Source organism: Suncus etruscus, chromosome 18, assembly GCF_024139225.1.
Source record: "Suncus etruscus isolate mSunEtr1 chromosome 18, mSunEtr1.pri.cur, whole genome shotgun sequence".
In the NCBI taxonomy this organism is placed as follows: domain Eukaryota; kingdom Metazoa; phylum Chordata; class Mammalia; order Eulipotyphla; family Soricidae; genus Suncus; species Suncus etruscus.
In genome coordinates, this window is record NC_064865.1 from 9,409,577 (window position 1) to 9,427,062 (window position 17,486).

General features: G+C 33.4%; 1 non-coding gene across 1 annotated transcript; it reads left to right on the forward strand.

Moving 5' to 3' along the window:
• Nucleotides 1-6,389: 6,389 nt before the first annotated feature.
• Nucleotides 6,390-6,558, forward strand: LOC125996957 (U1 spliceosomal RNA). The gene has a single exon (XR_007491605.1). It is a non-coding gene; the product is annotated as a U1 spliceosomal RNA (small nuclear RNA).
• Nucleotides 6,559-17,486: the final 10,928 nt, after the last annotated feature.

The following is a 17,486-nucleotide window of genomic DNA, read 5'->3' on the forward strand; positions in this document are numbered from 1 at the left end:
TATATGATATGTGATATATACGATATATGATAAAGTTTCTATGCAATAAACCTTCAGCTAACATTCTTAACATGGAAAAATGAAATGACTCTTGTCTAAGATCAGAACTTCTAAGATCCTCAGAAGATAAGGATTTCCGCATTCACTGCTACTTAAATTTGTATTGAAGATCTTGGCACAGCATTAAGTCAAGAAACAGAAACCAAAGGAGCAATAAAGAAGTCAAACTAGCACTATTTGAAAATGTAGTGATATTGTAGATAGAAAGCCTTCAAGAGCTTACCAAGCAATTCCTAGAAATAATAGATTTAGGCAGTAATGTATCAAGATATAAAATCAGGGGCAAGAGCAATAGAACAGTAAGGAGGGTGTTTGCCTTGCCCCTGGCCAACCAGGTTTAGATCCCCATATCTAATACAGTCCTTTAAGACTTCCAGGAGTAAACTGAGTTCTGCTGGATGTCTAACCCAAAACTCTACACACACACACACACACACACACACACACACACACACACACACACAAGATATAAAATCAATGTGCATAAATTTGTTACATTTTATGTTAATAATAAAATGTTAAAAATAAATTTAAAGCTATCATCTATCTCATCTATTATCATGTCATAAAAATAAAATATATAGGAACCAATTTTAATTACAGATCAATGACTTATTAAGTAAAAATTATAAATTACTCTCAGAAAAGTAAAAGAAAATACAAAAAAATTGTAATGTATTACATGTTTGTTGATTACTGGAATTAACCATTCATATGACCATATTAGCTAGAGTAATTTACACAACATACACTAACATTTTCATAAAAATTCCTATGGCATTTTTCAAAGACACAGAACAAATATGCCTAAAATTTTTCTAGAACCATAAAACTTTCAAAATTGTCAAAGCAATTCTAAAAAAGAGAAATGAGTGACATTTTATTCTCAAACTTTAATCTTTTTATAAAGCTGTAGAAATCCAAGCTATATGATAGTGGCATGAGAACAGAATCTTAGATCAATGAACTAGAAGTGAGAGCCTGGAGTTAAGCCTCAGATGTGTGGGGAGTTAATTTATGACAAAGGATCTTAGGTGCATGAATTCCTGCAAGAAAAATCTCTGCAGTAATTCGCTACAGCACATGATACTGGGGAAACTGGAGAGCCAAAAAAGGGGAGGAAAGAGAGAGAGAGAGAGAGAGAGAGAGAGAGAGAGAGAGAGAGAGAGAGAGAGAGAGAGAGAGAGAGAGAGAGAGAGAGAAAGAGAGAGAGAGAGAGAGAGAGAGAGAGAGAAAGAGAGAGAGAGAGAGAGAACTTAATTCTCAGAACATAAACCAAGAGTAATCCCTTAGAGCCAAAGGGTGTAGCTCACCCCCTCCCAAAGTATTCACCCTCTAACCCTCTAAAGTTTACAAGTTTACAAAATAGCAGAGCAGTGGCACAAGTGGTACGGGGTTTGCCTTGCACGCAGCTAACCTAGGAAGGACCATAATTCAATCTCCCCTGGCGTCCAATATGGTCTCCCAAGCCAGGAGTGATTTCTGAGCTCATAGCAGACGTAATCCCTGAGTGTCACCGGTTGTGGCCCAAAACCAAAAACATACAACAAAAACATGAATCTCATCTTGGAAAAATAAATTTTCTGATATACTTTGATTCAAATATTATCCCTTAAACTTCATTTGACTGCAATATTATTTGTACTTCAATCTTTTGTATACTTCTCTTTCCTTTTGTATTCATTTTGGGCCACACCAAGAATGACTCAGAACTTACTATTGCTCTTAACTCTACTCTCAGAAATAAATGGTAATTCCTGGTGTGTTTGGGAGACTGACCACTCAGGGGTGTCAGATTTTGAACCTAGGTCAGCAGCTCTAAGACAAGTATATTACCTATTGTTTTTCTTTCTGACCCCTACTTTTCTGCTTAGGTTACATATTGTTGGTTCAAATATTCCAAAATTGGTTTGTAAAACTTTAAAACTTTGTTTCAGAAAGTATTCATTTCAATGTTTATAAAAGTGATCATACAGAAATATTTAAAAAAGAAATAAGATGCATTTGTCATATTAATTGGAAGAGAGAATATATATAGAATATATTCCTAAGGGAGAAATATTGTGATTAACTATAATTAAAATATTAGAAGCATAATTTTCTATATATATTTAGTCTCAAAGTAAAATAAAATGGGACTATTTTGCTTACCCAATTCCCTCATTAGTAAATGCATGTTGGTTTATTGATTAGACTTTTATTGCATTGGTGTGATCATGTGTGATTAATGAAAAATAAGAGAGAAGAAACTACAGAATGATTCCTGCTGGTTCTGTCAATACAAAAATATCTTTGACAGTTACAAGATAAAACAACTGTACTTTCAGAAAGCTTGTGACAGAATCAAGTGAACCATATTGACAGGAGAGCATGAGGCATCTGGTGGGTTGTTTCAGATGAATGCTTCCATTCTGCTGTCAAAGTGCTTGTGTGGGACTAAATTGGTGGATTGTCTTGGTTTCTCAAAAACAGAAGATGTTGCTTTACCAAAGACAGAGATATAATTTCTATAAACCAACACTCAAAAAAATTAGAAATTTCATGAGACAAATCATCCATATTTTTGGTTTAAAAAAGTGCCATGACAGTGGTTTGATCCCAAATTGTTAACTTAAAAAATTCCATGATGCCTTATCAGTTTAGCAAAGCAAATAATGAAATTCTTTTACTGGATACACATTTTATTTTTTGAGTCGGTGTTCTTATGGAAAAACTCATAGATTCCCTCCAAAGAAAGATAAGCATCTAAAAATGGGTTATAGTTTTATACATATAATTCATTAACAATTCATTTGTTATGTTGTGACCAGGTTTATTATCCCAGAAAATGTATAGCATTAATAAAAAGTGAGATTTTTTTCTACCTTATGAAAGAGCATAAGATAACTATATTATAGTAAGTATATTACAGTCTACAATCGCTTATTAATAGATATATATGTAGTCTGAAAAACTGAAGTTAGGTGATTACACTGTTGTATAAATGTCATAAAGTTACACAATACTTGATGGTATCACTTACAGTGTACTTGGCTAGAGCTTCATCTAAGTATACTAGGTACTGCCTTCATATAATCAAGTACATTGAGTGAAATGCTGCTATATAGTGCATATCTATATAAATTCAATTTTCTTGGGCATCAATTAAATATCATTGTCTGATATTCATTTTTGATAAAACACTTATATGACTTACAATTATAATACTGTTTGTGTAGTCATTTTTAATTGAGCTATTCTGTAAAAGACTCAAATTATGACACAACTATAAATTTATGTTTAAATAAAGTAGGTATGGTGAAATTATACAACATGATGATCAGTGAAAGCTACAGTAAATAACTCATCATTTTTTGTAAGTTAACAAGATATATAAAAATTTTTGTTATAGATGTTGTGACAATAATATTAAAATAGTGGTCAACTGTAGTGACAAAAATTGGAATGGAGTTGAATTTTTATTTTATTTATTTTTAAATTGTTTAGGTATTTTAAGTAGATATGAGTAATATGTTTGTATAGTGACTAGATGAGCTATTTGTAATATTTAATATATTCTCTTCCTTCAAAAGGCATCAAGACCCAAATGCCTGTGTGCACCATAGATTTTAGAGGTTTTATCTGTTTAATTCAATGATGTTTCCCTCTTGTCTGGTCCATATTAGAAATTCATAAATATTTATTTACTAAATAGGCAATGAAATTATCAATTGTGTAATTGATGTTACATTAAAGTTAAAATAGCACATTGACTTAAATGCAAAAAATGATTCAACTATCTTTTATATTCTATTATTGACATGTCAGTAGTGAACAATAGAGTAAATGTTTTTCTTGTGGAAGCACAATGTTATCACAGCAAATTCAACACAAAAAGTATTACGATCCCTTCATCACTTTCCATAGCACAGTGTATGTTTTCCCAAACTTCCCATTCCTCCTTGTCCTCCCTGCCCCCAATCCTGTAGGGGAGGTAATCTCAGTTCTGTTTTCAGAATATAGAAGTTTGTTTCCTTTGAACATCATCTAATTCATTGTTTTGTCTGTTTGTATACCACATATGACTGAGAATGTGCAGGTTTGGGCCTTTTCCTTTTGATTTATTTTGTTTAACATTACCCCCTATATTTGTCCCTGGGATAACAAAATGCAAAATTTATATTTTCTCATAAGCTTCTTATAAATTCTACTCCACTGTGTATACTGACTTTATCCCATGTACTACCTTTCTGTACCTGACTGACTCTTTTTGACACTAGTCACGCAATTAATAATACTTTCAATCAATCATTATCTCTAATGTGCTTTATGCTGAATAATAGGGAATGCTAGGAATGCATTCTATGCTAGGTGAAAACACACATAAATATATATATATATATAAACTTTAAATTATTGGATTAATTTAATCAAAGTATATAGTATATACAAGACTGAATTCACTTAAATTGGTCTTTCCTAGAAAGCTTTTGTAATTAAATCTCAAAGATTTCAACTTAGATATGAAGAAACCAAAAAAGAAAAAAAGTTAGGATCCAGTGTCTGGTTGAGAATTACCTGACCTATCAGAGAGCTTAATACCTTAGATTAAAATAGACTCTTATTCAACTAGAGTTGAGTTTGGTCAGATTACCTACAATATTCTTCTGAGTTCTCCATCCTATATACTGCAAATCATCTTACTCCTACTGTCGGGCATCTACAATAGCTATGCTCTAATATAAGTGCTTCATTCCAACTGCTCATTTCTCATTATCTTATTTCAACTTAGGTTGTTGTTAGGTGCTTAGCTAGAGTCTTAAATACATGTATTTTCCCATCAAATCTTCCCATTTTTCACTATATGTATCTCTTCTTTTGTACTTTGCTTCCTGACTTGTAGATGCTCCATCCCTCAGGTCTCTTAAGTCTTGGAGGTCACATGGACCAATATGGATTCCTTTACTGTCATACATTGAATAGGCAATAGAAACTGCGAGTAACTGTAGGAATAAAAAGCAGCCAATTAAATGAAGGGAAAACAAATTGCTCTTTCCCTAAGCAGAGCCTAACCTTAGGCACTGAGCATCAACATATTTGCATGGTTGCCTCTTTCTGACACTGAAACTAGTGAGAAGTGTTGTTTACTACAGGGTTATCAGTCAGAAAGCTATGCCAACTATACTTATCCTGGTCTTATCTGGTTATCGAACTAGATTGAAACTACCACTCATTCAAATCTATCCTCCAGTTATTCTCCAAAATAAATAAAGCAAGTGGTAGCTAAACTTTTAGCTGAACCCCAAAAGACAGCCCAGTCATGAATTCTGTCCATCCATAGAGCTGGGCTAGTGGCAGTCTAAAGGGAGCATGGTAGCTGTTGAATCCAACTAGAGTCCTAATCCAGAAAAGTGAATTGACTCTAGAAGCTGCTTTATATCCCTATATAGAGAACTAAATTGGCCACCCTGCCTACCTTCAAAGTAGAGCCTTCAGTCCCCTAGATAAGGAAGATTACCCAAAGACTGTAGGAAGCCATTGAATTAATCCTCTAGTTACCTTGGGACAAGGAGCCAAGCCAATCCTTAATTATAGCATCTGGCTGGAGATAACAAGAGAACTATAATCCTTCTGGGGATCTTCCAAACCTCATCTGATGTATGCACCGCTACAGTCTGACCCCATAGAAAAACCCAACCTATCTCCTGCATGCAGAATGCAGTCTCTGCCCCACATAAACTAGTAACTTCCCCATTCAGCAGCCCTGTGCAACCTTAGAGACTATGTTTCCACTCAAGGAGGCCTGGTTAACAACTCTACCACCAGAGGGCAATCTTTAGTCTCATGCAACGTTGGGAAGGCCCTGCTGACCAAGGAGCTGCAAACATACCAACATGGAAACACAAAACATGGTATAGTTTCACACTTTGTTATAAAGCACAATAAATGTAAATCTATAGTCTCTAATAGTAAAGGTTGAAATAAAACACCTAAATTAATACCACAAAACCATATGAGTTTGAAACTCATTGGCAAAGATAAGATAAATATTGAAGACAAATTCTCTAACTTACAATATAGTGTCACATAATTCATATACAACTCTTTTTTTGTGTTATTTTTAAGGCAATATCTGGCAATGTTCAAGTCTTATTCCTAGTTTTTTGTTCAAGGTACACTTTTGGAAGACTTAAGGAATGATATTGGGTGCCTGGGATTGAACCTGGAATAGGAACATGCAAAGCAAGCGGTCAAGCCACTGTACTATCTCTCTAACCCCACAACTCTAATTTAAAGTTTGAAAAAAAAATTTATTGGGGGAAAACATAAGCACAAATTTATATTAGATAATATGTACCTTGCAGGGGCAATACCATGATCACAAAAGTGATTTGTCCTTTGCCCATGGAGAAGTTTATTCATTACATTAGATGTGTTGACCCCTGTGATTACCACAAATGTGGAAACTTAACTGCATAATTTGTAGTAGTGGGGGACTAAGTTCACACTCTGCCCTAAAAAGGTTATATTAAATGAATATAAAATATGTAAATTATAACAGCAATAACCTACAATGTGATGGAATATAAGAAAAATTGAAATAGTTGTTTTTAGTTTATTCTTTTTTTTTTTTGGCTTTGAGCCACACCCGGTGACGCTCAGGGGTTACTCCTGGCTATGCGCTGAGGGGTTACTCCTGGCTATGCGCTGAGAAGTCACTCCTGGCTTGGGGGACCATATGGGAAGTCCGGGGATAGAAACCTCGGTCCGTCCAAGGCTAGCACAGGCAAGGCAGGCACCTTACTCTAGCGCCACCTCCCGGCCCATTAGTTTTTTCTTAAATGTAAATGTTATCAATTTAAAATAGAATATTATAAACATATACTATATAAGTTATTATAGGCACAAGAGAAAAACCTGTAGAAAATATGCAGAAGATAAGGAGTTAGATCTCTAAAGCTATCAAATCAGAGCAGAAGGCAATAAAACAGAAGACAATGAATAACTTATTCAGAAAAAAGGTTGAATAACAAATTGGGAACAGTAAGTCTTTGCCTATCAAGAAATACTCAAAAGTAAATAATATATAGAGATTTCTCAAAAATATAAGAATTGAATTACCAGAAATATAACTTCTTGGTATTTAATTTCAAACATAAAAATAGTCATTTGCAACAACACATATGCACACCTGTGTCCATTGCATCTCTTAGTACAAGAACTAAGACACAGAACAACACAATAATAAAGTCCTACCGCTATGCTATCTCTCCGGCCCCCATGAAACATTTTTAATCTCAGTGGACAGAAAGAGATCAATACCTAATTCCAATTTGCTTCTAATAAAAAAATAAAAATGAGCAGAAGTGAAGTAAAGAATAAAGAAATACTGAAATGACAAATAAGATGAGTATTTGATTCACAGAAATTATAAACAACAACAAAAAAAGAAATTATAAACATAAAAGAAATTATAAACAATGTGGGGCTGGAGAGATAGCATAGTGGTAGGGTGTTTACCTGGCATGAAGCCTATCCAGATGGACAGTGATTCAAATCCTGACATCCCATATGTTCCCCAATACCAAAATCTATTTCTGAAAGCAGAGCCAGCTGGCAATCCTGAGCGTCACTGGGTGTGACCCAAAAATATAAAAATAAATAAATAAATAAAATGTATGACTTTTTATCAAGATTAATTAAAAATAAGAAAACAGCTATAAATAATAAAATAATAACAATAATTTGGGGATGAGTACATTGGTAGAATGTGTATATTGAAATATTATAAACATGAAACCATTTTCTTAACAATGTTGTAAACTATAATGCCTCAAGTAAAATATTAATTGCTAATATTAAACTAATTAATTTATATTAAAATAATAATTAATTATGTAAAAGAAATGGTGAATTAAAAGTAGTACCAAAATGTTAACTATTCATAAAATGGTGTTGTTCAAATGTATACTCTAAGAAATTTGACAACATAGAATAAATGCATAACTTTCTAGAAACATGCATCCTATAAACAATAAACAATGAATAAATAAAAATATTAGCAAGTTAATTACTAATAAACATACTGAACTGATAATTACCCACCCAATAGAAAATAGTATAGTATCAGAAGTTTTACTTATCAGTTCCACTAAAAATTAAATAATTGGCTTAAAGCCGACCTAAGATATTATTTTCAAAATGAAAAATAAATAACACTCCCAAACTCATTTTAGATGTAGTGGGGTTGGGGCAACACCTGATTATGTTTAGGGGTTACTCTTGGCTCTGCTCACAGGAGTTACTTCCACCAATGCTAGCAGAACCATATGGGATACCAGGAATCAAATCTGGGTCCACTGAATGTAAGGCAAGTGCCCTACCTGTTGTATTATTGCTCTGACCTCCAAACTCATTTTCCAAAATTATTTTTTCACAACTACCAAAACTACATGAGGACAAATTTCAATTAATAAATATATAAAATGGAACTTCATATATATTGAAAGTATTTTATCATGGACGATTAAAATCCCTCTTTCTGATACAATGATGATTGAGTATATGCAAATCAAAAATTAGATTCATTATATTATATAAGGAAAGCATAAAAAAGATGAATTTCTCAAAAAACAGTTAACAAAATTTGACATTTATTCAAAAGATTCTTAGCAAATTCGGTTAGGAAGAAACATATATCTCAACATAAAAAATGTCCTATATAATAAATACACACCTAGCATCATAATGAATGGAAAATGCAAAAGGTTGAAAGACATTCCTCTAATATGTAGAATAAGGGAAGAGTTCTCATATTCATCACTCCTTTGCAACTCAGTACTGGACTTTTTAGCTACAATACTCATATAAGAACCACAAGCAAAAATGATGTGAAATATAAGAAAACTGTCTATTTTACATGATATAATATTATTTATAGAAACCACAAACAACTCCCACCCAAAAAATTTGCTAGAACTAATCAACAATTTTAGTAAATTTTGAGAACATAAAATCAATGTTAGTAATGTTTATAAACGCTGATTCTATAAACAAATTATCTGAAAAAAAAATAATATTCCATATATATTATCAAAAATATTTAGGAATAACTTAATGAGAGTGGTGAAAATTTACTCTAATAAAAAAAGTGAAATAAAAAATACAACTATAAATGTAGACTTGTTCATGAGTTATAAAAGTCTATACTGTTAAATGTCTGTTACATTATTATTAAATAGTCTTAAAATCAATATTGTTATTTAAGGTGTACAAATTATCCTATGTAATCTCTATTGAGCACAGTCCCTGGCCAACTTTCAATGACATTTATTGTTACTTATCCATTGATTTATTTTGTGGTGCTTAATACTTACCACAGAGCTTCACATATGCTAGAAAACTGTTTTCCCACTAAGCCACATCCTCAAAACTCAGTAGCACGTTTTTTAAACAAAAACACAAAAATAACACCTAATTTTCTAGAATGCCAAAAAATACTCTGAGAAGCTAAATCAATTCTAAGAAAGAATAAAGATGAAGGTGTTACCATTCTTGATTTCAGTGATAACAATGGGAAAGATATGAATGTGGGTATTAAAGCAATCACAAAGATTCATCCAATAATATTGATGCAGGAGTGGTGAAGGCTCTGTGGTCATCCTCAGTTTTCCACAATGAATAAAAGTGTTGAGTATTAATGATGCTCAGATTTAGAGTTAGAATGTAGAGCAGTTTATTGGAAAATAAAGAACAAAAAGGAACTTCCCACATGGGGAGGAACTTAGTATAGGACTAAGTTAAATATAGCTCATTTGTGGTGGGGGTGGGGTTATAGGAAAACTGAGTCTTAGCAGCCCTTAAAAGGCTGTTTGCTTTCCTTATCAATTGATAAAAATATTACAAAGACTGCCAGGATCCCACAGAAGGATCTGACTGAGCTTAATCCTTTGGATTTGGGCATTTGTTTTATCCATTATTTTATCCTCCTTGTCCTTTATCATATACTCCTTGCTCAGGCAAAATTCTATGATCCAGTTATAATGTCTCACTGCTGGGTGAGGGGTGGGGGATATGTCAATTGGGAACATGAAACTACTGGTCAGGGAAAACTGAGTCTTCCTTTTTCAGTATCAACATGCATGCACATAAGGAAGATAAAAGACAGTGTGGGGATGATATCTAGAGACAATAGAGATAAGGATTAGGAAGATCATTCCAGGCAGCTTGCCACAAGAGCCAAGAGTGCAGTTAAGCAAGAGTTTGCTATGAAAGTGGTAGTTGAAATAGATCATTATGGAGAAGAATTGGGTGCTGAAAGTAGATAAAATGACATGCATGGCACCACTTTATTAACAATAGCAAATGACAGAACCACAGTATCAAAAAAGGAGAGAGAGAGAGAGAGAGAGAGAGAGAGAGAGAGAGAGAGAGAGAGAGAGAGAATGCCTACCTTAGAAGCAGGCAGGGAGGTTAGACGAGAAGAAAGAGGGCATCTAGGATGGTGAGAAGGAATCTGGGAACGTTTATGGCAGGAAATGTGCACTGGTGAAGGTTGTTGTATATTGTATTACTGTAACTCAATCATGAACAATTTTGCCTATAGAAAAAATTTGTATTATGAAAAACTTTCTAACAACAGTGCTTAAATAAAGATAATTTTAAATGTTTTGAGATATTTCAAATATAATGAATATAAGATTGTCTTGTTATATGAATTAACTTTATGCAAGTATCATTTTTATGGTTATTATTAATGAAAAATTGTAGGTAAGTTTCAGTTTGGTCTTTCTAGAAAAAATGCATACATATATTCTTTCAATTGGTATTTGACAAAAGAATCAAGAACTCTGTAGGGAAATATGGTGTTTTTTTTTTTTTTTTACCTTTAATCCTATTTTATATCACTCACAAAAATACCTAAAATAAAAATAAAATATTTTAACATCTAATGCCATAAAACTCCCAGAGCTAATTATACGACAAATTTTGGATTTTGGTCGACATGGATTTAGCAGAAATAACACCCATAAAAGAAACAACAGAAAACAAAAACAATTGTGATGATATCAAATAGTCTTCTGCCCAGCAAAGAAAGAAAGCATCAACAAATCCAAAAAGAAACCTAGGGAAAGGTAGAAACTATCAATTTCTGTTAGGGTCCATAGTCCAAGGAAGATATCACATAATTGGAAGAAAGCTGAACAAAACTTAAATCCATCTACCAACAGCTCCAAATTGACCAGTCAGGGTCATCTCTTGTAGGAAATCAACCCTACCCAAGGTCATGAATCATATTGTATAGAGAGGTGATATGGGGGGATTTTAGCTTTTTGATCATCTTTAAAATAATTGACTGTTGTCTAGGACACGTTTCTACTGCTCCCTTGTGTTCTTTTCAGATAGGCTACCTGGTATGGCCAGGTAGCTTGGGGCTGTGTTAATGGAAATAGGCTTGAGATAACCTAATATGTGGTTTACAACTTGTGGTCCTTACAAATGGCTTCTCTCCTTGTTTAGAACCTAAAGGAGCCTGATATGTGTGTAGCCTTTACAAAATGGTGCCCTTCCTTGTTCAGAACCCAGGATCCCACATTTCTTTTGCAGTGGACTCTTCAGCATGCAAGAGAAAGAAAAGAACGTTTATTCTATGACCATTATTCTCTTGTTCCTTTAAACACCCTGTCCTTTATAAGCTTTTCTTTTCTAGGACTTTTTTTTTTTATTTATTTTTATTCCCTTTTTACCCAGCACCTCTAGGACTTTTTTAAATCTGTTGTCTAATCTCTATGATTTGCTTTTCAGGAGACAAGTTGAAATTCAATAAGCCATTTATGAAACTCTATAATACTGAATTAATATGAGATTTCATACCCTAACTAACATAGGCTGAGCTTGCATCCTTTTGTCACCCTAAAGAAGTTACAGAAGAGAGACCTTTACCCATGATTTTAAGGGAAGAAAAATCTCTAGGCAGATAGAAAGACCCTGTTAATGAGCTTTTGAAAAGTAATGTAACTTAAAAAGATATGAAGATCACATTACTTGAGATGCAAATCTTGAGCTAGAGCTTAGAACTTAGAGATGCAGAAACTGAGGCTTCACATAGGACCCCTTCTGAGAAGGGTGGACCCCACTGGAAAGGAGATGCTGGGGGCTCTGAAGGCCATGATGAAAATATGGGGGACTGGAGGGATAGTAGGGCTGGTAGTGCATTTGTCTTGTGTATAGCCCACCCAGGCTTTATCTAGTCATCACATATGGTCTCCAGAATGATCACTATACCTAAGGCCAGGAATAAACCCTGAGCACCACCATGTGTGTTCCAAATATCAAAATAATAATCATCATAATAATAGTAATATGGAAGGACAATCAAGTGTACAGGCTTTTTTCCTGTGACAATGCCCAGATTAATTTTTATGTAAATAGAGAACTGTAGCCAGGACTCTTTGGAAGGATTTTATATAAATAAATATCCTTCTTTCTAAAGGCACTGGAAAATCCCCAGTTGAGGACCATCTCTGTTATTTCTAATTTCTGCATCTAAAGGTTGTGTTGGATTTCCCATCTCCAGTTAGTTTAAGATTTGTACCTCAAAGGGAAGTGGTCTTCATACCTTTGGACTACTTCAGGTTTGGGCAACTTTTTCTTCATTTTCTTTATTTTTCCTCTTGTACTTCTCCAAATCTTTTTCTATAAAACTCTCTTTGTGTCACTTAAATAAAAAATGTCTCCTATGAGAAGGGAAAAACGATTTGCTAACCACAGTCTGATAATCATATCCAGAGTATTATATAAATACAATTCAATAACAAAAATATTTAATAATTCAATTTACAGAGGCAGGGACTGGCCCACAGTGCTCAGGGTTTATTCCTGGATTTGCTCTCAGGGACCATTTATAGTCGGGTTTGGAGATTATATTGGGTGTTAGGAATCAAAGCCAGTTTGGTTGTATCCAAGATAAGTACCTGCTGTGCTACCTTGAGGGCCCACAATTTCTTTTCTAAAGATTGCAATCAATATATAAAATATTGGTCAACATCAATAATCAGAGAAATACAAGTCAAAGCAATGATATATTCTTTTTTAATTTTTATTTTGACCAAAGTGGATTACAAATCTTTCACAGTAATTTTTTAGGTACATAGTGAATATTCTTTTCTTAAAGTTTACTGTTAGTTCTTATAAAAACTTTTCATTGTTTGTTTCCTTCTTCCATTTATCAGAGTGGAAACTGATAAGTTCAGAGAAGTTAAGTCATTTATTCTGAATGACATAATTAAAAGTAGCAGAAAAATTAAGTCATATTCTTTCTACTAGTATGTGAGAAAATTAAATTCAAGACAAATTAACTCAATATTTAGCATGGTTAAGAATTTAGCTAAAAAATAATTTAACTGTATGTGTCTACTTTTTATTCATACTAATTATTTTCTAAATGTTTCCGTTTTCATCATTTTGAACAGGGGTCCTCAAACTTTTTAAACAGGAGGCCAGTTCACTGTCCTTCAGACTGTTGGAGGGCCAGATTATAGTAAAAACAAAAATTATGAACAAATTTCTATACACACTGCATATATCTTATTTAGAAGTGAAGAAACAAAATGGGAATAAATACAATATGTGGCCCACGGGCCGTAGTTTGAAGACCCCTGATTTTGAAGAAAGCTGAAAGTCTGCAAACATTTTGGATGGAAAGTATTTGGAGATGGTTAGAGTTCAATCTCTTCCCCTTGATCAAGGATCCAACATGTTAGGTCTGCAAGGATTCCAGAATGTTGGCAATTGTAGAAAAGCTTCAATTACCAAACAGATTTAATATTAGACTAAGGATATCCCAGGATTCTGAAATCCAGACAATAACATTTTCCAGTCCAAACAAGACTAGATAGTAAATGCATCTAAATAAAAAAAGAGAAAATCTAATTATGGGTGGTTAAAGATTAATAATGATTCCAAGTAGTCTGAAAGAATTTCCAAGACCAGTGAGAGTCAACTCTCAGACTGTTGGAGATGGTATCCTGTGAGCATGAAAAGGACTCTTAAGATTACACATTAATTTAATTTATCCTTCAATAAAGCTATTGACTTTAGAGTTGGTTAAATGAAATAGAGTTTCATTTCAATGGAATAATACATAACTGCCGAACAATTCTATGTTTCCCTGTTTAAGAATGATGTGAATACATTTTCAAGGAAATCTCTACCTTTATTTGGGACAGGGGATAGGGAGAGGGGGCTCCCAACTGGTGATGTGGATACTCCAGCACCTCACCAGCAATTCACTGCAAACTTGAGAGCTCAAAGATTCAGAGTTGCTGAGGCTGGGGCAGTGGCGCAAGCGGTAGGGCTTTGGCCTTGCATGCAGCTAGCCAAGGACAGAGTGTGGTTTGATCTCCTGGTGTTCTATATGATCCCTCAAGCCAGGGGCGATTTATGAGCGCATAGCCAGGAGTTACCCCTGAGCATCACTGGGTGTGGCCAAAAAACAAACAAACAAACAAACAAACAAACAAATAAAAATTTCCACAAAGATTCAGAGCTGCTTCTGGCCTGTGGTGTCAGGAATTACCTTATCTCCTGCAGATAAACTGAATGTTTAGGCATAAAACCTGCCAGGGCTGAAAGTAGCATCCAGGGTCTAGATCTGGGTGGGGTACAATAACTCTCAGTTCCATTACCTTGACTTGTTTGAGATAGTAATGATAAACTGATATGTCACAGACATTCTCCTGACATATTACTGCTACTACCTAGAATGTGCACCTGTAACACGCAGCGGGGAGATGGGAGGTGTAGCTGTGTACATGCTTTTCCATGCTGAGAAACTAGATGACCCATACTGGGATTACAACCACAGCCTGATTTTATAATCACCATTCCACCTCTAGAGCTAACTGGCCCAGGCAATAAAGAGTAGAGAGGATGCCCGCTGAGCTATTAGGTTGATGAATGGGAAGCATTTCAGAATACAGCATTCCATGAAAAATAATATAATAATTTAAGTAGTTGTCTGTCCCACTGGTACCAATTTACAGTGAAGGCAAAGTCAATAGTTTCCTCTTACCCAGAGGCCAAGTACTGTTGAGTTACTCCATTGCCAGAGAGATACAAATAAGCAGATATAATACATAACAATGAAGCATTAGGCTATTTTAAAAGCAGTGGATATAGAATTTTTGAAATAGATTTTACCTTCACCATCAAAAGTAAAAGAAGAAAAATATTCATGGGGATAGACTCTAAATATGTCATTTTATGAATTATTTAATTGCTATGACTGTTGAATTGTTCTAAGAATATTAAATTTAGTTTTGAGCCTATATTAATAATGAAGAAAAACAGTTTACAAAGTAACTAAAAGCTTCATAAAATATGCTCAGTGTTCTAATTTGAGTTGTTAAAAATTAAAGATCTGAGTAATATATCATAATGAAAACATTCAGTGAGAAATACTTGCTTGTTAAAAAGCACATAAGTTTATTCACTTGGGAGGCTAATTAATAAAATGAATATTTAATCATCATTAATTAGATTTAACTTTGCTCTATATTATATAGCTTGATATTTTCTTAATAGATAAAAGCTAGAATTTAGCCTCATATGTCTAATCATCCAAATAATTACATAATTAGAAAACTGTTAATACAAATAAAATATGTTGAAATGCATAGTTCAAACTTATATCTCAAACTCATAGCTCAAACTTCAACATATATGATAAAAATTAAAGTTCAAAGACTTGGAGTACTTTCTGTGTAGGTGGCAGATCTGAGTTCAGTCTCAGCACCACCTTGGTCCTTTGCATATCTCACCAGATATGGCCCTTGAACTCTGAGAGCAGAATAGCATCCAATATCTCTAGGTGTAGCCCCAAAACTCAAAAAAAGAGGGGGTAAATGCATAATAAAGTAGTCTATTAACAATTACCTATTAATATACATATATACTTACATATTAAAGTGTACTTTTTTGTTGTTTTATGGGCCACACCCAGCAGAACTCAGAGGTTACTCCTGGCTCTGTGCTCAGAAATTATTCCTGGAAGTTTGGGGATCATATGGAATGCTGGAGATAAAATTTGGGTCTGATACGTGCAAGGCAAGTGCCCTACTGCTATACTATTGCTCCAACCCCAAATATGTACTATTGACCTATAACACATAAATTACATATTATGTGTGTTAATTTTACTTTTCATAGTATTTTAGAAATGTGTGTACACATGTTCATAGATTACAAATGTTGTCTACTAAACAGTTAATTGTTCTTCACACATACATTGCTAGGCAAATAACAGTGAAGTCAATATAAACAATATTATTAACCTCATAGACTATTGTTATTTATAGAACACAATGTCTAACACCTTAAAATATATATATATTTATTCACCAAGATTAAAGCATACCTTTGTTTATAGATTATGGTTCAAAAAATTAATTACATTTTTAATATTGAGCTCATTAATTTATTATGGTTCACTAAATTCAATAAAATTCTAATAAGAAAGGTCAGGGGTAAGATATTTTAAAACAATATAATTTAATAGATGCCAAAATAATATAAGAATTAGGATATATTTATTTATGAAATTTATTTATAAAATGGGATTCAGATAAGAATCCTTAAAATATTATAAATATTTTAAATAAAATAAAATTAGCATGCAACATCAGGGTTGTTGGATATAATAGAAGGCTTGATTTTAGGAACTATAGGTTGTTACAGGCATATATTTAAAAAAAATTTTTCTAAATTCCATGATCAATTTTTGATTTTCAGAAGTGAGTAAAAGAAAAGAGCACAACAAACTTACTACACAACAAAGAGGAGAATCTTGATGGACAAAGCTCTCTTAGACAAGAGAAAGAAAAGAATAACACAAAATACATTTCTGTTAAAGAGTATAATATCATCATTAAGAATCAATTTTTATTATGGAGATCATTAGTAAAAATAAGTAGCCAGGACTCAATTTAGGAAAAAAAAAAGTCTAGACCTATGAAAATCTTTATATTTTTCATAGCTCTAACAAGAACATCTGAAGTTTGGTATCAGAAAGGCAAGACACTGATAATATGTATAACGCATTACTGAAGATAATAAAAAAATTAACAAAGACCAAGAGAAAGTTGTTCATGCCATTAGTCAGTAGAGAAATGCATCTTAGAAGCTCAGAAATGGTGGGTGAGCCTGAGATGGAGTGCTTAGGGAATGTGTACTCTTTTCATAAGAATCCATGTGACACAGATCTATGCATGTGTTAAGGTAGAGAGAAGTGAAATTATTGCTTCTGGTATAGAAGTTCAATTGCTTTCAGCTTAAAATAGAACGTTATAAATATACTTTATGCAAGCCTCATGATAACCATAAAGGAAAATTCTGCAGTAGCTACAGAGATGATGATAAAGGGATCCGTCTATACCATCAGCAAAAGT